The sequence below is a fragment of the Gorilla gorilla genome, chromosome 11 (assembly GCF_029281585.2).
Source record: "Gorilla gorilla gorilla isolate KB3781 chromosome 11, NHGRI_mGorGor1-v2.1_pri, whole genome shotgun sequence".
In the NCBI taxonomy this organism is placed as follows: domain Eukaryota; kingdom Metazoa; phylum Chordata; class Mammalia; order Primates; family Hominidae; genus Gorilla; species Gorilla gorilla.
Window position 1 is genome coordinate 58,385,928 of NC_073235.2, and position 23,800 is coordinate 58,409,727.

A 23,800-nucleotide genomic window follows, 5' to 3' on the forward strand; every position below is an offset into this window, starting at 1 on the left:
GCATCTTTCATAAACAGTACCAGCCTTGCTCATAGCATGAGTCTTAACAGGGGGCACGAAGGCTTGAATCTTGCTGAGAAAATGGATTCATTCCGTCTGACCCAGAATTGGTAGTGGTGCCTGCATTAGCATCAAGATTCTCAAAAGAGTTAAAATATAGCTTTTTAGTTAGATCCAGATGCAGGTATCTGATAATATTCAATGTGATAATGCTGGAAAATTAGTATTTTTTTAACTTAAACAATGCTTGCTAACCAACCCAATATATAAATGCAAGAGATGAATTTGTTTTATAAACAACTGTAATTTTTCTTTGATGATTCATATTAAACTCACCAAAAAGAGAAAGAAGGTAGCCTAAAGGTATCATTGTGTGGAGGTGAATAGCAAAACATTGAAAGCACACCTGACTCTTTAGTCATTTTAGTTTTTCCCAGACAGTGAATTCCTGTGAAGCTTTCACACAATTATTGGTATTGAAATGTAAAATTATTTATTCAAATTCACACATTTTAAAAGGTATGATTTGTTTAATCATTATAGAAATGATTAAAACAAATGCAAGAACCTCATTAAAAATCTTCTAGTTTTACCAGAATAAGTAATTTGGCCTATCAGAGTTCTTAAATAGGCCACTACCACCACCACCACCACCACCACCCCATTCCCCTGCTGAATGGCTCTGTATACATTATTTATATAAGGATAATGCTAGTTTTTTTCTGAGAGTAGAAAAATGGGATTAATGTGAAGATCAACACTGAAGCTATTTTCATGAGCTCCTTGTATATATAAACCATGTTTATGGCAATTACTTTAGAAATTAGGGCTGGCCTTCACCCCAGGTGAGAGTGAGAGTTGTGGTGAAAGGCAAGAAACTTGTTAAAGGGTTTCATTTCTTTTCCTAGGTAAGCATCACCGCCCAGGAGAGAAAGGGCATTCGCATACCTGATAAATAATGTTGGGTATTCACAGTTGCTAATAGGAGAAAGGTAATGAAACAATTAGTAACAGAGCGATTAATGACATTATTAAATATACTGTGTATGAATTGCCATTAAGAAAATTGGTTTTGAAATATATTTTGTGGAAAAATGCAACGTAAAGCAAATAAAACTGCACACCATCCAGGACATCAATAAGAATAGTCCTGGGCCCTGGGTGCTTACAATTAATGTAGATGACCTATCTGTCACCACAAGGGAACACCTTTCCATTCTCCTCTTATCTTGGTTTCAGGTAGTCACTTCCAACTACTTGAGAAAAAGAAAATACACATAACATTCATAACAGTAATACCTTGTAGCAACATGTATCCAAATGTTTTACATGCTTTCACAGGAGAAATTTTATATTTGACATATGTATTGTTATTACAGAGACAAAGAGACCCTAGTGTTGTGTCTGATATGTATGACCAAAAGACTCCTCAGAAGAAGACCATTTAAATTTTAATCAAACAAAAGAACAAAATGATTATAATCACTTTTTCCCACATTACTATTTTAGAAAATAATCTTATTTGTCAATTATTTAACGATTCAGAGCCAATAACAAATCATCTAGCAAACCAGGAGAATAATCAGGAGTAATACTAGGTCTATGAATCTGATCTCAGCCATGGACTGACAGCAAACCATTTAAGAGGCAGCATCAACTCACTGCATCCTCTAAGGGACAGAATCTCTAGAAGCTGCTCTCTGGTGCACTACACTCTAGGTAGTCTGTCTTAATTCTATTCTAACATCAAGAGTCTATCCAAACAAGTAGGGCTCTGAGGAAACCTGATCAAGACTGAACAAAGATTAGAAAAGTCTCTACCCATTATTGAATTAAACTACTGTGTCAGAGTATAATGCAACCCTGACAGGAATGTCGAGCCTGGGTTTGCCCACGCTTACCTATACAATAGAGTATAGAGCAAGGCGTGGCTAAAATACAAGCACAGCAAGGGGTATAAATCCTTTCAATTTTTCAAACCCAATACCATGATTTCCATCAGTTTTTTCTACCACATAGTGAGCAACCTAAAATAGCTGGTGACTGCTTCTTTTCTCTGGAATACTCATCCTTCCTAGCCAGTGATGAGCCCATAGTTGTTTTTTTTTATATATATATAATTGCAGTATAGAGTCTTTTATTTAGAGTTTTTAGACCCTTTAAAGACCATCTACTTCATACTCATCATTTTGTAGATGGGAAAACAAGGCCCAGAGAATTTAGATACTTTGCACAATATTATATAATTAATAAGTGTCAGGGATCAAAAAGACCCAATTCTCCTGGCTATAAACCTATAACCCTTTCCAATATACTATATAGTTGCTGACTGATATTTTAAAATATGACATTTAGAGCTCAATTTTTAAAAATTCTTATCAGTCAGAATTCCCTAGGAGATTCGTGTTTTGTCTAAATAACCAATACTCTAGCTTAAGTAAAGAATATCTTTTACAAATATTCCTCTAGAAAATGAAATGAAATTGAAAAAAACCTAAACATCCACCTAACAGGAATTGGTTCAATATATGAAATATATCATAAAATGTTGTTAGATAATCTCAAAGAATGAGATAACTCTTCTTTTCATATAGCAGCATGAATATATATGCATTATATGTGGTTAAATGTTCCAAATGCAAGCAGCAAAAAAGTATGCAAAGAATGATCCAGTTTTTAAAATTTTTAATTTGGTTATATGAGAATGTCTAGCATAATGCACATCAGTGTTTAATCATGAGTCTCTCCAGGGATCCTAATGGTGGGAACGAGAGGGATAATTTCATGACATGCTACATGTATTTCTGGGCTGACTTTTTTTTTAAAACAGTAACGAGATATTTGCTTTTATAATTAAAAATTAAAAGGTAAAACTAAAGAAATTGCATAAAACCAAATTCTAAATTTTACAGTCTTACATGACATTTACAAAGAAAAACTTTGTGGGTTTTTTTTCCAAATTCTTATCACATTTCTGAGGTGCAGACACTTTTTGGTAAGCAAAGTGTTTGGTATTTTTTTTTTATTTTTTAATTTTTTAAATACCCCTCTATTTACTATTTTTTCTTCAGTAGGAATATAATAACTAATGATGGCTGTATGGTTACAAAAGTTATGTAGTCTTACATTTTTATCAAAAAATAAAGAAAAGGTTATTATATTTTATTATAATAAATACAGTGCTAGTTTATGCATGAAAATGATGAGTGAAAAAATAAAAAGTTAAAGGCTTTGTCTTTGGCTTTTGTTTTATTTGGTTTGTAATTCTTTAATATCACTTCCAAGAATGTTGGTGCACACTCTTCAGTTGAAAGATTCAAAAGACAAAGCAATTTAGTTGTTTGGCAACTTTCTATGTCTCTGCCATGCAATTTTAACATGCAATATTTCACCTCGTCTATTTTCCACATATACAGTATATTCTTGGAATAAAACGATGTAACTTCATGTGGAAAAGCATACTTAGTATGTAAAATCAAACTTGATAGGAATTTGGAATTCCTCAAAAGAAGACATTCTACAAATACTACATTTGAAGAGCCCCAGAATTGCCTATTTAATGTAGAAAACAGTATCAGAGCATCAGTTTTTAAACTCTGTTCTCATCTAAAGTCTGTTATACCTAAGATTTTTGAAAAGTTTTAATATTATTTTTACTTTTGCTAAAATCTCTAACAACAAAACAAGGTTCTTAATGTTACACCTTAAGAATACACATTACATTTATAAAAAATAAAAACTTCTAAAGCAAAACATATACCTGTAAATCAAACTATTGATGAGAAGAGAGATGTTGTTTCATAAGTGGTGAATACTTCGTTTCTTTTCTTGATGCTAGGAAGTAAAAAAAAAAAGGTTTTTTATATATTTATTCTAGTAGATAGTGCAATAATTTAAAATTTAACAATTCCATATTAGCAACACTGTTTCTACTTAAATATGCGGTGTTCGCTTTACAATTACCTAATGAAAAGGACAGCCTCATTTTATGGAGATAACATTGCTCCCCTAAATCACAAAGCAAAAAATAGAAAACCAAATCAATAGCCAAAATAAAGCTGATGTATTGCTGATCTCCAGTAATCTTTTACTTTGAAATACCATTTACATGTTTTGGTGTTTTAAATTCCAGCATTTTAGATAAATATTGACCAGGAAGGTCCCATGTTTTCTAATAAAATTTTCACAATAATTACATTATATAGAAATTGTTGTGCTATATATAGTTGTTCATCTAAAACACTGATGATAGTACATTACAAAAAAGAATAAGATCAGCAGCAATATTAGTAGCCAGAAATGTGTTCCTGGATATTCTTGTTTCTCTGAATTTTTTAATCCCACAAGAAACATTCAGAATGATAAACATGCATTAGAAATTGAACTTTGTAAATCAAGTGTTTAGAATTCAAGAACCTGAACATCAAAGAAGGTCAAATGGCATACTGTTTCACAGAGCCCTAAAACGACTAAATATGTGGATAATCACATATTAAGATACAAGTAAACACAATTTACTAATGATCATCTCTAACATTATGGCTTTGCAAGTACACAGGCTTTGCTTGTATGCAGATTCAGGAAAATAACAGTGATTTGCCATTTTACCTGATAGAAGTTGCCTTAACTTCCAGTTCCATCGCTGTGAAAATACTCCTTCAAGCTTTTTTTACAATAAGAGGAGGATGGCTCATCTCCAAATGTTGAGCTGAGACACTTGAGTATGTTCTGTTAGATCAAAAATTGCAGAAATAAGCTTATTCACTAGGAAACATACTTGTAGATAAATTGGAAAACCAAGAAATGTTAAGAGGAAATAGTTGTAAAACACAATGGTGCTGGAGATATAGAGTAAGAATAGGTATATAACATCCAGGTGTAAATTTGAAGGTAAATATTTTAATAATGAAAGATTCAGGAATGAGAATTTTCTGATCGCACAATGAAGAACAATACAATTTGCTCATGCCACTGGCAATACTTGTCAAATAAAACCATATAGTTTGTGAACAGGAAGTATATTAACACACTTCACTTTTTCTTCAAAGATGTACACATGAAATCCATAAAATCAGAGGAAAATTTCTCAAACATGTGCATGCTTTTCTGGTGAATTTACTAAACCAAGAATTTAGTCACTCAACTCTGAATCATGGCAAAAATTTATCTCCCAAGTTACTGCAAGATTAGCTGGGTGCAAAGAAATGCCTGCTATCTAAAAAAAAAAACAATAAAAGAACTAAGAATCAACTTTGGTTTTTAGAGGCACAGAGACCAATTTTAGTCATCTCATCTGTTTCAATATATGTATGTATAAAAATAAGCCTTCTACTCCTTAGAGCCATTGGTGCAACAATGACCAGAAACACACTAGGGAAAGCCATTCTATGATATTTCGTGATTGCTCTGCCTGTCCATTTTTGTGTCAAACTGTTCTTGGGGCAAAGACTGTAAACATCTGTATTAGTTTGCTAGGGCTGCCATAACAAAGTACCATAGGCAGAGTGGCTTAAACAACAGAAATTTATTTCTTACAGTTCTGGAGGCTGTGAAGTCCAAGATCAAGGTGTCATCAGGGTTGGTTTCTCCTGAGGCCTCTGTCCTTGGCTTGCAGATGGCCATCTTCTCACTGTGTCCTCACATGGTCTTTCTCTGTGCTGGTGTACCTCTGGTGTCTCTTTTCACCAATATGCTCTTCTTCTAAGCACATCAGTCCAAATGGATAATTGTCTACTCTAGTGGCCTCATTGTAACTTAATCACCTCTTTAAAGTCCCTATTTCCAAATGCAGTCATATTCTGAAATACAGGAGGTAAGGGTTTCAACATATGAATTTTGTGACATACAATTTAGCCCATAACAGCAACCTTTGCACCCTATCCTAAACATCCATTTTAGTCTTTCACAGTCCCCTACTCTGCAGAAAATGTTACTTCATTGTTCTGAGTTCCTCAGTGTACAATGGGAGTCCATATTATAACATTATTTATTTTAATCTCTGTAAAAATACAATAGTTACTTGTCACTAGTTGCTTAGGTATTTCTATAAACATAGTAACAAATATAAAATGATTTTGAGAAAATTGATGCAACTATATACAGAACTATAACAACTTGAATGAATTTCTCCATTCTTAGTAATTTTATGCTCCTACTGCTTTCTGAAATGCTCTCATTAAACCAATAATCATTTTAATTAACAAGTGGGTTTACATTTCTTTTTTTGTTTCTATCTTTTCGTTAAAGTAGAAAGTATTATATTTTTGTTTTTACATCTATAATACCTACAATTTGTCATGTATAGGAAACATATTTGTGGATTCAGTAATTGTTAACTAGTAGAAAAATTTATAATTAGTGCTTAGAAGAATAAACAATTATTTATATATATACATATTACATGACTTGGTGGCTTCAGGAAAAACAAAAAGTTAAAATGATTATTTTTTAATTTAAGAACATTTTCAGACTGGAAGGTTTTCTATATTCATATTAACCTATGTTATTTTTCACTTTGGAAGAATTTTTAGCAAACCTTTCTTAAGGAAGCTATTAGCAAAAGATAACCAATTTATGAATGTATTTAGCTTCATGAAAATGTGTTTAATGAACAAAGACTGCTTAATACTTTCTAGAAAATTATGGGATAACTAAAAATATTCTTAATATATTATTACTAATATTTGTAATTCTCTAATAATTGTATTACATAATAATGATTATTAGATATAGTGAATATTGAACAATCACTAAAAAAGTGACTTTGATATTTGCAATAATTCCCTAATTTTAATTTCATTATTAATATTTGAAAATATGATAATTGCTGTCCATTATGGTATGGTTGAGCAATATTCTTATCTTAAAGTTTTAAAATGCATACATGATATGATAAAAAGCTCCCTATAATAATTAGTCTCAAAAATGAGCCCCATGATTTAGCTCTCAAAGGTATGCAATAGACCACATACATTAACAGCACCCTAGTGGTCTCTATGGGTCTCACTGACTTCACTGTACAAACACAGCACAAAGATCATAAATAACACTCACACACTCATTCACTTACATTAATATAAGTCTTCCTATAAAAGACAACAGTAGCCACTACTCCCTATAAGGGGCCAGATCTAGCTATTTCATCCTAAAAATAATCACTTATTACTGCTAATTAATAATCTGAATCTTTTTAATTTCTTTTTAAAATTCTAGGCCAAAAGAACATTTGTTAAAAAAAAAAAGCTACCTAAAAAGTTGTAGCTAGATGAGTTTATTGTATTATTCAGAATATAAAGAACAGAGCTTTGAAATTTCCACGGTCAAACTGTATATATCGAAAACCACAGGATTCCAGGCAAAGCAAACAAACTAAACAAACAACACTAACAAAACTATTCAAAATACTCCCTTTTTTCTAATAAGAAGTATCAAGTTTCTATATTTTTAATTTATTACCCTCTTTCAGACATATCAAACATCAGTCCACTTTTTTATGTGTGCAAATTTCTATTTCATCATCATCTCATCAAAAGTACAATATAGGTTTATGTAAAACTTCAGCTGAAATGGCCAGATAAGGTTGGTAATTAAAACTGAAAACCAGGCTGGGCACGGTGGCTCATGCTTGTAATCCTAGCACTTTGGGAGGCCGAGGCGGGCAGATTGCCGGAGCTCAGGAGTTCGAGACCAGCCTGGGCAACACGGCAAAACTCGTCTCTCCTAAAACAGAAAAAATTACCCAGGCATGGTGGTGTGCACCTGTAGTCCCAGATACTCGGGAGGCTGAGGCAGGAGAATTGCTTGAACCCGGGAGAGGGAAGTTGCAGTGAGCCAAGATCATTGCACTGTACTCCAGCCTGGGAAAGAGAGTGAGACTCCATCTCAAAAAACAAACAAACAAACAAACAAAAAACTGAAAACCAAACTCATACGTTATATGGCATAAAAAGGTAGCACCAGCCCCGTCCTCAAAAATTTAAAGCAATATTTATTTCTTCTCTTTTTGACTAGGTACATTGTGGCACTAAATCTTTGTGTCAATGGAATAACGTACTTTTTAGGGGAGAAAAAAGCAGAGGTGTATGTATTTAAAACTTTGAAATCGAATAGGATTCTGTTAATAGTTTAGAGATAATAGAATCTATAGTTGAGTTGACCCAAAGGAAGTGGTCATTAAACATCATGGCACTAACATAATAAAGGAATTAGGATGCATGATTTAATAAAAAATTTGTTTACCCTGATTGTATTCCCTATAAATGTTCAGTCTGTTTGAGGTCACCCAATACTTAGGAGTAAGAAAATGTCTAGCAACCTGTTGGGAATCCTAAGAAAAGCCGCAACATCACTTTTCTTAAAATGACAGTATACACAAATTGTAACTATAAAGTTGTAAAATTTGTAATACTCTCCTAAAAAATTCTGTCTTCCTTTGGCATGACTTTTTATAGGACACCAGTGCATTATCTTGATATCAACAAAACAGTTTTCCTTCCTAAAATGGCCCCAAATTTAGAAAAGAGGAAATTAATACTTAAGCATATGTATATCAAATCTAATAAATGAGTGTGTGTGTACGGTGGTGGTGGAGTGCTGGGGGAGTTTCTTTATCCTTAAACCAAAGAAGTTTGAATTGTAATATTGGAAGTATTGGGTTTTTGTCCAATTTTTTTCAGGAGGGCTTCTTCATAATGAAGGCATTTTCTGTAAATGACAGATCAGTGAAGACATCAGTTTGAAAATGTAATGTAGAGGGTACGTAGAAGTAGGAAAGGCAAGAATGAGGCTCATAATCAGTTAGTGCCTTTGCATTGTATTAGCAAAATACCATATCATCAATCTCCTTTCTTTTTCTGTGTCTGACTCTGCCACCTTCTTGGCGTGCACACCCGGAGGAGCATAATTATAGGCATGTAACATATGCATTGTGACTTTGAAAGTATGGAATTTAAATTACTTCAGTACATTAATCACCCTTACCCTATAAGTCCATTTTACTGTGCAAATGAGAAAACCTACTGCTTGTTTACCATACTTTGAAAAACTTAAAAAAAAACCTGTGCATTGCTTAATTATTGGATTTGTAAAAATATGCTTTGATCAAATGAAATGGCCATTTAGTTTGTTCAAAGCTACTTTCCATAATCCATTACACAGCATAAATTTCACATAACTGCTCACATAGCAACTTGTAAATATACCCGTATATTTCCTTCATTTTAGCATCGAAGGAAAAAAGTGAGTAAAGATGTAGCATGTAAATCTCTTTCACTTACAGCTTTTCATTAGAGTTAAAAATCTCAAACTATTAGAATTAACTCAATAAGCCTACAATAAATATATGTTTGATGGTATTTCCCTCTCCCTTTCTGCATCATTAATATTAACAAGCAAAAAGCTTGGGTATCTGGTAAATACAACAAATTCAACAAGATGTAAATACACTAGCATCCCTCTGAAACCTGAAGTAGTCATTCATTACATTCAAAAAAACTAACACAAGCAGAAGTCCAAATCTTAATCTTATTTCCCTAAATAAAATCTTATTTCCCTAAAAAAAATCTTATTTCCCTAAATAAAATAAGGGAAGCTTGGAGAACATAACTGTAGCTTTAATTATTATCTTCTGAAAAGTAGTAGAATGTGCTCTGGGGCATGAACAACTAAGAAAGAGTAGAGTTCAGTGAGCGGTTCCATTTATTTCCTTCTACCAATTTAAGGGAGGAAAATGTGTAAGAGTTCTGAGAGAGAAAATAATCAAAACCAATTAATACACACTCTTGTTCATACAGTTCAGATGGTGCTAGTCTCAATCCATCATCCATTAGATACCAGGTCCTGAAGCATTTTTATTTTCAGTTTCAAATGGCTGTTAAATAGCTAATGCTAAAGTTAATTTCTCTAGTGAAAATCATACTACATTTGAGAAAAAAACATCCCTTTTCCTCACCGCCAACTTTTCAGTTCTGTTGGTTGAAATGTGAATCCTGATTCTATAAAATTCACCCAAAACTCTACACTTTTCATCTATTTTTTAGAATTTTATATATTTCCCAAAAACTACTGACGTTAACTTAATAAGATTAAAATAAAACAAATCAAGACTATATGGAGAAGCACTGTCCAATTGAATTGCAATGAAAGTTACATGTGTAAGTCTAAATTTTCTGGTAGCCACATTCACATTCAAACAGCAAAAAAAAAAGTGAAATTAATCTCAAATATTTTTATTTAGCCCAGTATATTAAAAATATGATCACTTTACTATATAATGCACATAGAATGTTATTAATTAAATTTTTTACACTTTTATACCTAATCTTGGAAAATCAGTATATTTTACAATTAACCACATCCTGATATGTACACTAAATTTTCATTAAAAATACATAATTTGTATATAAATTTCACAGAATTTACAGATGAAACAGTAGATTTACACACCCAAATTTCCAAACACATTTTGAAGTTTTTCAATAACTAAACCAAACATCAGATTTAAATTTAAATTAAAATAAAATACAAGTAAAAACTTATTTCTGTAATCACATTAGCTTCATTTTAATTGTTCAATATCTACATATGACTAGTAGCTGCCATAAAGGACACAGCATAATAGAGAAATAAGAAAAATTAAAACCTTAATAAGAAACACTGATGGCGGCCAGGTGTGGTGGCTCACACCTGTAATCCCAGCACTTTGGGAGGCCAAGGCAGGCAGATCACCTGAGGTCAGGAGTTTAAGACCAACCTGGCTAACATGGCAAAAACCTGTCTCCACTAAAAATACAAAAATTAGCCTGGTGTGATGGCGTGCGCCAGTAGTCCCAGCTTTACTCGGGAGGCTGAAGCAGGAGAATCCTAGGGAGGCTGAGGCAGAAGAATCACTGAATCTGGGAGGCAGAAGTTGCAGTGCACCAAGATCATGCCACTGCCCTCCAGCCTGGGTGACAGAGCATGACTCTGTCTCAAACAACAAACAAACAAACAACAACAACAAAACACTAATGGCTTTATTATCTAATTAAAGACTGAATACAAGATCCCCTCGATTTCCGTTATCTTTGTAACTTCTTGGTTAGTATGTAGCTAAATTGCTATATATATAAACAGTATATAAACCCATTCACATTTTAAGTCTCCAGTTTATTGGTAATTTCTACCTCATATTTAGGCAAATGCATTTTGAAGTTTGTAAAAATAGTTAATATGATTGCCACTGAAAACATCTGAGTAAGGATTTTGGAACACAATTAAAAACAAATTAACACTGAGATAACATCTTCTTCATAGAATCGTAAATGCTTGTAGAGAAGGTCAACTATTTGATTTATTAAGTAATATTTATTATATCATTGAGTAATTTAAGTATGAAAGTATTTTTTCTGTCTTTTGTGTTATCAAAGTCCAGGACAGTAAATTTAATACTTCTTGGTGATATCCCACAACATTGGGTAAAGTCATAGCGACTGACAAAACTATGATGACAGAAATAATTGTCTGTCACATTTTGAGAATGTATTTGTCAGGCATTGTATTAAGCTGCTTTATATTCACCATCTAATACCGAAAAACAAAGCCATTATGCATTCAGCATTGTTATCCTCATTTTATAGGTAAGAACATCAGCATCAAGGCTTGGAGAGGTTCAATAAAAGGCTGAAGTCAAATAGTTGTGTGTTCGAACTGGGCTTCAAATTTAGATCTGCTTGATTCCCCCAGATAAGTTTGTTATTACCTCACAATATTATTATCTCCCATAACTGTCTACTTTCACATAATATCTTAAAATGCTTACTTCATTCTGTATTTTTTCTTGTTTGTACATATAATCTGTCAATTTGACTATGAATTATTTTAACCATGCCCATGTCCCCTTTGAATTCTACACTTCATGTAAAAAGTTTTCAGTAAATTCTCATTTTGCTGAATTGAACTGAAACCTGAGTTCAAGTTCCCTACTCTGTTGTCAATGGCTTTTCCTTAGTAATTACCAGTGGTTACTCTTTTATTCTCTCTGAATTCCCATTTCCTAATATATATAAAATAAAAGAACTTGATTATATTCATGGTTTTCAAAATTATATTTTAACAACAGAATCTATTATTTCAGGTAAATATTGTGGGGAATCACAATATGAAAAATAGATGAAAACTGATATATATGGTATTTAACTTCCCTTTCCTCTTGGTGGCCTCAGAAGAAAAATATAGGTCTAGACAAAACTATAAACTAAACCACAAATATGGATGCTTAGTCTTAATCTTGTCTAGGTCCATTTACATCCTATGGACTTTTCTTAAAATAATATTTTTAAAGTACAAAATAAACTATGTATAAATAAAAGGAAACCGATCATATTGATATTTCATTCAATCATCTTATGGGTTCCATGTAACTCAAGTTAATAACTCTATCAACTGATCTTTAAAGTTCTTCCAGCAATTATATGCACAGGTGCAATATATACATAATGTACATATAAGAAAGAACAATTGATTAATACTCACTTTATCAAAAAACATTTTTGTTCCTAGTGGGTGCCAAGCACTATTATAAACACAGTGAACCAGATGATAGACTTTATGCCCATGGACTTAGCTTATGTTTAGAAGTAGATTTATAATAAAATGTCAAATACATAAAATTACCAAAACAAGGACTTTTGATATTACTGTAATAGTAACAGGAAGACATCTGACTATTTTAATCTGCAACTGTGTGGACTTGAGCAAGTTACTTATTCTCTCTGTGTTTCAGTTTCCTTTCTATAAAGTCTATATTATAATAATAGTGCCTACTTTTTAGGTTATTATTAGTTTTATCAAGATAATATTAATACATGTAAAATGCTTAGAAAAATGCCTGTCATTCTGAAAGCAATATATAAATGTTAGCTATTTAATAGGGAAGTAATCTAAGCATATATAAAAAGAAAACAATTATATATATATTTAATATCAACACATGTACATTTTCAGTATACAGTCAGCCCTCTGTATGCATGGGTTCTGCATCTGTAGACTCAAGCAACCATAGATCAAAAATATTTGAAATAAAATTGCATCTGTACTGAACATATACAGACTTTTTATTCTTTTTATGACTCCCCGACAATAGAGTAAAACAACTATTTACATAGCATTTACATTATATTAGGTATTATACGTCTAGAGATGATTTAAAGTATACTGGAGGATGTGCGCAGGTTACATGCAAATAGGACATGATTTTGTATCAAAGACTTGAGCATCCTCAGATTCTGGTATTCATGAAAGGTACTGGAACTCAAGTCCTGCAGACACCAAGAAATGTCTGTATTATTACTCAATTCTTATTATTTCCAAGTTTTTATTTCATACACAATTATTAGAAATGTTTCAAAATAATTTTACGTAAGCTTTGTCAAGAAAAATGTGAAAGTTGTATTGCATACTCAATTCTAGGAATTGGGGTTTTATGAAATCATTCTTGGCTGGTATTTATTTACACTTAATTTTCTAGTATTGGGCACCTTTACAATTACATAATGACTCACATATGCCTACATAGAAAACAAGACTGCCCATTGAGTTCATTCATTTATCTTTGTCTTGGAATAGATTGCTTTTTCTTTTCTCTTAGTTGATAAGTTGAATGTGTTTTCTGCTATTATCTCTAAAATATTACAGTAATTCATGTTTCCCTTCAGTTCCAATCTCTATCACAAATTTCTCAATGTCTTATATCATCTTCCAACTACTTACATTCATTGTCTACATTTATTTTTAATAAACATTTGCTGAAGGTCTATTTTTAACTCAATAAATATGACAGAGTTCATGTTTGCTACCAAATTATGATGCCAAATAGTGAAGCAGCTTTAATTGATTGTGAATATTACAATCTTCATATTTCCAGTCATGTCCAGACTTTCTTTTTTTTTTTTCTTTTTGAGACAGAGTCTTACTCTTGTCACCCAGGCTGGAGTGCAATGGTGTGATCTTGACTCATTGCAACATCCACCTTCTGTGTTCAAACAATTCTCTTGCCTCAGCCTCCCAAGTAGCTGGGATTACAGACGTGTGCCACCCGGCCTGGCTAATTTTTATATTTTTAGTAGAGATGGAGTCTCACCATGTTGGCCAGGCTGGTCTCGAACTCCTGACCTTGTGATCCACCCATCTCGGTCTCCCAAGTGTTGGCATTACAGGCATCAGCCACTGCACCCAGCCCACGTTGCCACCTTCAAGGTTTCCCTTCCCCTACGACTATAGAAATGACACTCATGATATACTGCAACATTTTCTATATTGATAAAATCAAACAAAAAGCAACATGCACATGTATGTTCACTGCAGCACTATTCATAATAGCAGAGACATGGAATCAACCTAAATGTTCATCAATGATATACTGGATTTTAAAATGTAGTACATATATGCCACGGAATATTATGCAGCCATAAAAAAGATCATATCCTTTGCAGGGACATGGAAGTTGCTGGAAGCCATTATCTTAGCAAACTAACACAAGAACAGAAAACCAAATACATGTTCTCACATATAAGCAGGAGCTAAATGATGAGAACACATGGACACATAGAGGGGAACAACACATACTGAGGCCTTTTAGAGGGTGGAACTGCAAAGTATTGTCACCTAGTTGATATTGTAATTATGACTTCAAAAGGCCATCCCACCATTCTATCAACCCAGCTTCTTCAAGATGATGGGGAACATGGTTTAAGACCAGTGAATTCCATGAGCATGAGCCCACTGCTGCACTTCTTTAAGCATTGTGTGCAGGATAGGCAAACCCATATCTGGAGTAAGTATATATTTCAGTGAAGACAAACCTCTGCCCTTTCCAAGATGGAAGAAGTCCAATATAATCAAACTGCCACCAGGTAGCTGGCTGATCACTCGAAGGAATGGTGCCATATCGAGCTCTCAGTGTTAGTCTCTGCTGCTGGCAAATGGGTCACTCAGCAGTGGCCGTAGCCAGGTCAGCCTTGATGAGTGCAAGTCCATGTTGCTGAGCCCATGCATAACCTCTATCCTTGCCACCATGGCCACTTTGTTTATGCGCCCACTGGGAGATGACAGGGGTGGCTGGGGAGAGAGGCTGAATGGTGTCCACAGAATGGGTCATCCTATTCACTTGATTATTAAACTCCTCCTCTGCTCAGGTCACCCGTTGGTGGACACTCACATGGGATACAAATATCTTCATGTTTTTTGACCACTCAGAGGACTATCCACATACCCCTTCCCAAAATTTCTTTGTCACCAATTTTCCAATCATGCTTCTTCCAAGTCCCTGACCATCCAGCCAAACCACTGGCTACAGCCCATGAATCAGTATGTAACCTCACATCTGGCCATTTCTCCTTCCATGCAAAGTGCAGAACCAGGTGCACTACTTGAAGTTCTGCACACTGGGAAGATTTCCCTTCATTGCTGTCCTTCAGGGATGTCCTAGTAAGGGGCTGTAGTGCTGCAGCTGTCCACTTTCGGGTGGTGCCTGCATATCGTGCAGAACCACCCATGAACAAGGCTATAGTCTTCTCTTCCTCTATCAACTGATCATAGGGAACTCCCCATGAGGCCATCAGTGCAGGCTGGGGGAGAGAAGGCAGGGTGGCAGGAGTAGAGACCATGGACATTTGAGCCACTTCCTTATGTAACTTACTTGTGCTCTCAGGACCTGCTCAAGCCTGATCACATATATACCACTTCCATTTGATGAGAGAATGCTGCTGTGCATGATGGGTCAGAAAGCACCCAGTTCATGATAGGCAGTTCAGGTCGCATGATGACTGGATGATCCACAGTCAAACGTTCAGTTTCCACCAAAGCCCAGTAACAGGCCATGAGCTGTCTCTCAAAAGGAGAGCAGTTATCTGCAGAAGATGGGAGTGTCTTGCTCCCAAATCCTAGAGGCCTCCGCTGTGATTCACCTATGGAGGCCTGCCAAAGGATCCAAACAGCATCCTTATCTGCCAATGACACCTCAAGCGCCATTGTATCTGCTGGGTCATATGGCCCAAGTGGCAGAGCAGCTTGCACAGAAGCCTGGACCTGTTGCAGAGCCTTCTCTTCTGGACCCCACTCAAAACTGGCAGCCTTTCGGGTCACTCGGTAAATGGGCCAGTGTAACACACCCAAAAAAGGAATGTACTGCCTCCAAAATCCAAATTCAGGTCACTCTCTAAATGGGCCAGCGTAACACGCCCAAATGAGGAATGTATTGCCTCCAAAATCCAAATAGGCGCACTAAGCGTTGTGCCTCTTTCTTGATTGTAGGAGGGGCCAGATGTAGCAACTTGTCCTTCACCTTAAAAGGAATATCTTGACAGGCCCCACACCATTGGACCCCTAGAAATTTTACTGAGGTAGAAAGTCCCTGAAGTTCAGTCAGATTTATTTCCCATCTTCTGGCTTGCAAATGTCTCACCATTAAGTCCAGTGTGTTTGCTACTTCTTGCTCACTGGATCCAATCAGCATAATGTCCTCAATGTAATGGACCAGTGTGATATCTTGTGGAAGCAAAGAGATTAAGGTCTGTCCAAATAAGCTTATGACTCAAAGCTGGAGAATTGATATACCCCTGTGGTAGGACAGTAAAGGTATATTCCTGGCCTGGCCAGCTGAAGGCAAATTTCTTCTGGTGGATCTTATGGACTGGAATGGACATAAATGTATTTTCCAAGTCAATGGCTGCATATCAGGTACCAGATGTGTTAATCTGCTCAAGCAATGAAACCATATCTGGTACAGCAGCTGCAATTGGAGTAACCACTTGGTTAAGCTGATGATAATCCACTGTCATTCTCTGAGATCCATCTGTCTTCTGCACAGGACAAATGGGAGAGTTGAATGGGGATGTGGTGGGAATCACCACCACTGCATCCTTCAAGTCCTTGCTGGTGGCACTAATCTCCACAATAAGGGATGTGATATTGTTTTTGATTTACTATTTTTCTGGGTAGAGGCAATTCTAATGGCTTCCATATGCCCTTTCCCACCATAACAGCCATCACCCTACCAGTCAGGGAGCAAATATGAGGGTTCTGCCAGCTGCTAAGTATGTCTATGCCAATTATGCATTCTGGCACTGACGAAATGATCACAGGATGAGTCCAGGGACCCACTGGATCCACTGTAAGTCAGACCTGAGCTACAACTTCATTAATAACCTGACCTCCAGAAGCCCCTACTTTAACTGGAGGACCACATGATGTTTTGAGTTCTCTGGAATCAATGTCAGCTCAGAGTTAGTGTCCAGTAGTCTGCGAAATGTCTGATCATTTACCTTTTCACAATGCACAGTTACCCTGGTAAAAGGCTGGGGGTCCCCTTGGGAAAGGATGGGAGAAAGATTCTCTGCATAAATTATTGGTAGTGTAGTGGGATCCTTCCTCAAGGCGACCCAGCCTCCCCTTCATTCAAGGAGTTCTGGGTCTGTAAACTGCCTCAATTCTGGAAATTGATTGAGGGGTCATGACTCTGCCTTTGTAATTCAAATTAGTCTTTTGTCCATTCAACCTAGAAGTTTTCTGCTTGTATAAAGTAAGTAGGAATGCGGTAGGCTTTCTATTAATTTCACTGCTGAGATCACCATGATTAATTAGCCAATGCCAGAGCTCTACATGACTCAGACTATTCTGATTGTCACTTTGCCTCTGCTGTCCATTACAGTAGCTACACCCACCTTGCCTTTGATGGTTGAGTGCCACCACTTGGCCCCTGCCACCTCGAGATCCAATTATTCCCATTGTATTTAAATTTTGTAATTTAAATTTTGCAGTTGAGTGACTGCTGTTCCCACTGTTAGACCTGGCATACAGAGAAGATCAATTACAGGCCTCTTCAAAGATGCAGGTGCTGCCCTCACAAATCTATTTCACAAGGATATATATTCTGGACCCTCCCAACTGGGATAAGTAGGTCTAAAGTGACTAATCCACTCCACCATCCCAATCTCCCTAACCCTTTAGATCCCTTCCTCTACATTAAACCAAGGAAGATCAGACATTTCCAGCTTGCTCACAGTGGGCCATCTTTTAATGCATATTTCAGCTAACCAAGCAAATAAACTATTAGAACCTTTTTTTTAACTCCTGAGCTGCAACATTAAATATAGAGCCTCTATTTAGTGAGCCTAAATCAATAAATTCAGGCCGATCCAATTCTATGTTTCTTCCACCATTATCCCACACCCTTAATATCCATTCCCATGCCTGTTCTCCAGATTTCTGTTACATAAATTAGAAAACTCAAGCAGTTCTTTTCAAGTTAACACACATCGTCATGGGTCACACTCTCAACCTCACCTCTTTAGCCTAGGGACTAAAGTCTAGTTATAGGTCTAGAAGCAAACAGGGGTGTTGGGGGAGGCTCCTGAGGATAATCAACATTATCTTGTATGGCAGCTGCCTCAGGGGAAGCCATCACTGTTGCCTCAGGCAGCACAGGATTTATCTCCTCAGACAAAGGTGGAAAGGCTGATGGCAGCATGGGTCGAGAGGGGATGTTGCCACAACTGGGGATGAGGAAGCTGTTTGTTCTGGCACAAAAGGTTCATCAGAGTTTACAAAATCAGTGCCCATGGCTTCATCAGGGTCCTCCCACACATCCCCATTCCAAGATTCAAGGTCCAATTCTTTTCCAATCAATGCCCTCACATTAACAGTAGACACCTGACAAGGCTGTGCATGCACCTTTCATTGCAGGTCAGCCACTCACGTGATAAGAGCTTGTGTCTGTTTTTCCACAATTTCAGCTCCTTCTCTACAGGAGATAAGACTCTCTCTCAGGGTAATCTTAGCAGACTTGAGGCTTAGTCTCTACTTTTGAAGCCAGGAGATGGAATCCCTGAGTTCATCATTTTCTTTCGTCTCTTTGTCCACTGAACTTAAGAGCAACCAGCCAGCTTCATTATGCTCCTAGGTTCTCCACATATGGTCAAAGGTATTATGTATAGTCACTAAACTCCTTGCCTTTCATGAGCAGTGAATCAGGAGTGCCAAATGCATTTATTTTGCATAACTCTCTAAACATTTACACCAAGGACTATCAGTGTTCATCATACTATTAGAAGTAGAGTCCTTAGCATTTTTGGGTCTAATCATATTAAGAAACCCACTCCAGAAACCCCAAAACCAATTAAAGAACTCCATCTTAATATTTTGTTTCTCTAGAACCCCTCCTGGTACCAAAATCTGCACTAATCAGGGTTCTCTAGAGGGACAGAGCTAATAGGATGTGTGTGTGTGTGTGTGTGTGTGTGTGTGTGTGTGTGTGTGTGTGTGTGTGTGTATATAAAGGGGAGTTTATTAAGCATTAACTCACATGATCACAAAGTCCCACAGTAGGCCGTCTGCAGGCTGAGGAGCAAGAAAAGCCAGTCCGAGTCTCAAAACTGAAGAACTTGGAGTCAGATGTTTGAGGGAAGGAAGAGTCCAGCATGGGAGAAAGATGCATGCCAGGACGCTAGGCCAGTAAAGCCTTTTTTTCGGTATTCTCCGTGTTGTCTATTTGCACAAGCAAACTTTGTCACCCCAGGTCTTAAATAATTTATGTTCTAAAGGGGTCTACTCTTTCTTGGTATTTCCACTTCTAGAGATTTCCCTTTAAGTTTCCACGTGATTTTCAAACCTGAATGCTAATTTCTGGCATATTTTATTAATAAAGCTGTGGTTTTCCTACTGCAATGTCTGATTCCTCAATGCTGTTTCCTTCTGCTATAAGTCAGGGATTAGGCAGCTCACGAGCCAGAAAGCTGCAAAACCTCTTCCAGTTCTGTCATTGGACACTTTCTTGTGTGCTTAAATTTACATTTTTCTCCACTTTTTATAATTTTTTACATATTAAAAGTTCATGGGACCATTTGACACCATTTGTTGAACAATAGCTGAATCTCTGATGCAGTTATTGTTTAGCGTTCATGGGCTAGATATAGAATTTCTAGTGGTCTTCTCTGTGCTTACAAAGTTTTATTTGGAAACCAGTGGTGCTCCACAGGTAGTATTAATATTTTTTTCTGATATGAACTAAATAAGGACATATTTGTGATTTTTAAAAATTAGATACACATCTTTGATCATTTTTATAAAGCCTCTTAATTTTGATATGTTTGTTTGTTATTGTGCTAATCAGAGTTGTCAGGTGAATGAAACCCTGCAAGAATCAAGAAACTTAAGTCAACTTTCGATTTAGTCACTAACCTATCTGCTCATACATCGACATTTTAAAAGAATTTATTTTCTGTTAGAATACCTGTAGAACCAAAAACAGAAGGCAATGGAAAATTCAACATTTTGAGAAAAAGCTTCACCACTTATTTTGTGGGATTTTTATATTACAGTTCAACATAAAATTTGTTGAAGGAGAACAGTATAACATAATAAGGAACACTGCTATTTTTCTTGCCAGGGAAATGAGACTTACCCTGGAGCACCAATAAGTGGATTGGTTCCTATTTTCCTAATACTTAACCCAATTCCTGTACAATGTAACATGAGTTCCACTGGCAAGATAGAAGGGTCACGTTTAAGGAGCATGTGTAGTTCTTTATTATGGAGTTCAGTGTAAAATTTAAAATATATAAATTAGATCTACATTTTAAGTTCAGATGAAAATAATATAAAATGATTTTTGATGCATAAAGAAAAAATGAAAAAGATTTACTTTTTAATCTTCTACGAGAATGAAAAAAAACGTTCTAAAACCTTTAAAATATTTTTTCCTAGGTGTCATACTCGGCCAAATTTCTTAAATCTTGGTTATTTACTTCTATAGTCATGAGCAGCAAGTGACCTATTTTTTCGACTGTCGATTTGTTCTCCAGAAGTTTGTTTTACATTCAACACTTCTGATATTTTCACACCATTGTAGCTCCAACTTGGCATACATAGTGATGCTCTCACACCATTCTATCTTAGAACTAGAATTTCACAAAAGAAAAAATAAGTAGAAACTTCCTGTTTCTCTAAAGAAGTAAGAAAGAATTGGTGGTGTGGTAAGCAGATGGTAAAACTATGGATAGGGAGAAAAAATATATTCATGGATTTAATAATCCATCAATTTAGGCAAGTTATTAACTTCTCCCTGAGTATGATAATCTCAATTTAGTTCTGTAATGAAGTCCAATGTATCAAGAGGGCAGAGGACTTTGGCAGAGTAGATTTGTAGAATAACAAAATGGCATCACTGTTGGCAAACTAAACCACACATCAGGGTATTTCTTCTGGTCTAGGAAGAGTCTCAGAGTCAGGGAAGAAAAATCACTGTGATTGTAATCAGGGTAATAACAAAATTTGTTATCTAAAGCTGGACATTTTTAAGAGAGAAACTCCGTTAAAAATTAGAGTAGGCAATAAATATAGTTTGACTCTACTGTGCAGGGCCCACTTTATGTATAGTCTTCTTAGCAACAGGCAATCAGAGAGAGGAAAATATGAATGCCAATGCAGAAGAATCAGAAATGCAATTTGCCAATTTAGAGTACTAAAGAAAAGCTCCTAATAGCAATAAAGAGTGTTCCTTGAAAGACAATGCTCTATGTTGGTAGCTGACTGAAATCTAAAATATTCTGCAACTCATTCTTGCAAGTTAAATAAGAGCCTGGACAAAATGTGGCATGGTATATCATGAGGAGCTAGATATATCAAAATTATTTGTAAATAATCAAATGATTTATGTTTCTAGATCTAAATAAAGAATCGCATATTCTAAGCCAGTTTTTCTCAAAGTAACACTAGAACTGGGAGATATAAAATGTTACTATAGATAAAAATGATTCCATCTTTAAATAAATTTGGAAAAGTATGATTTAAACAAATTAATACTTATGACTACAGACCATCACAGTCTTTAATATGCAAACTTCACTAACTCCAAGAGTGAGTAGTAATAAGCAATATATATTTATCTTAAGTCTGATTCCCCATTAGCAGAGCTGGAGACAGGCATTCTAGTGCAAATGATTTATTGAGGCAATGTTCCCGGAGCAAAATACTGTATCAACTGGAGACTACTTTGAGTTAGCTCCCCTCAGAGAGCACAAATTCCACCACAAAGTTAGTTCTGCTTTGTGGCAAGGTGGCTAGCCTCTACACGACCCTTTGTCAGTCAATCATTGGTTAGGTGTTGCCTGGATTGGGAGTGTAGGACATTCTACCTCCTATGTCAGACAGCTCCTGTTTAAAAAAAGAGGGTAATTCTCCAGGAAAAAAAAAAAAAAGAGAGTGTGGGGGGGCGGGGGATAGTGGTGAACTCTTAGTAACCCACCTTCATAGTAGCTGAAAAATGACTCTATCTGACAGTAAAAGGGACCTAGTCAGGGCAGTCTTCATCTGAGCAGGTAATTGTAGTTCGTTTTGCAACATATTAATAAGAGAAGTATTATTTTAACACACTTGAAAGAACACTGCTCTGAGGACATCATGCATTATACAAAGTTTTTGTATCTACTTTGCACTCTGTTACGCTAAACTCTAGCATTCTGGCAGGGAAATCCCAAACTCTTCATTGTCAGATAGTTTCCAAGCAAATAAAACCACAAGCTCCTGGGGCAGAAATCTTAACATCTGGGATACTGACAGAAAATTAATATAAAACCAAACTTCAATTCATAAAGTTGAATTTTCAGATAATATAGAATCATCATGGTTGAAATTTTTTATTTTCTTGTTGAAAGGGGCTATGGAAGTCTTAAAAATTCCAGTGCAGTTTTTGGGTTGAAAGCTTCAGGAAGACATAGTATTAAATATAAGTAATTAGAAGTACTGTTTGCAATAAACAAATAGATAAATAATTATCAAAGTGAATTATATGTTGATGACCTACTGAGAGATATTTTTCATTTTAACTTAACCAAAAACCTAATAGTGTTTTTACCAACTGAAATATTCAAAATAGTATTCCAGTTTTTTTTTCATTGCATTGAGATTACTTAAAATTTAAAGATCAATATTAAACAATCCAAAATTTCTAGAAAATACAAATGATTAATTGAACCAAAGGATTTTAAAATTTTCAAATGTAATTTGGCATAATATTGTTATCAAGTCAGTTATATAAACAATAATAAAATAATATTCAATATAGACATAATTTTACAATTTTAAAAAATATTATATTTTCCTATACTCACAACCAAATAAATTAACTTGAGAATATCAAAACTTAAGGTTATCAAAGATACTGAATATTTTCTTTGCATACAAAACAGAAAACAATAACTGCAATGTCCTTTGCCTTTTATAAAGTAAGTGGTTAAAAGTAGTGTGCTCCCAATTCATTTAAAAAATCAATAAACTGGGCTTCATCAGAATTAAGTACTTCTGAGTTCCAAAATGGTGCTACAATCATAAAACAATAAGACACAAACTGAAAGAAAATAAATGGAGAAAAGATTTTAACAGAACCTTTTCAAAGAAGAAATACGTAGAGCAAATAAGCACATGAAAGAAGCTCATCACAATCAGTCCTTAGGGAAATGCCATTCCAAACCTTTTATAATGGCTAAAATTTCAACAATAATAATAATAATATGAAAATGTCATCAGAATGTGGAGTTGGTGAGAATGTGGAGCAACTGGAACACTCACGCATTGCTGGCGGAAATGCAAAATGGTTCATCACCTTTGGGAAACGAGTAATTCCTTAAGTTATACATTTACTTATCATGTAACTTTGCCATCCCACTCCTAGCAACCCAGGGAAATAAAAACATGTTCACACAAAAACACAAATGCAAATATTTAAAATGATTTCCTTATAATTATCAAAAACTAGAAAGAAAAACAACTC

General features: G+C 35.3%; 1 long non-coding RNA gene across 2 annotated transcripts in view; it reads right to left on the reverse strand.

Annotated features, from left to right (window-relative positions):
* Nucleotides 1–23,800, reverse strand: part of LOC129532080 (uncharacterized) — a 167,140-nt gene that overhangs the window by 109,038 nt on the left and 34,302 nt on the right. For both annotated transcript variants that reach the window (XR_008677708.2, XR_010129583.1), the window contains exons 2-4: nt 5,536–5,798; nt 4,609–4,728; nt 3,761–3,834 (exon numbers count right to left, since the gene is read on the reverse strand). This is a non-coding gene — a long non-coding RNA (uncharacterized lncRNA). The remainder of the gene's footprint in view (nt 1–3,760; nt 3,835–4,608; nt 4,729–5,535; nt 5,799–23,800) is intronic.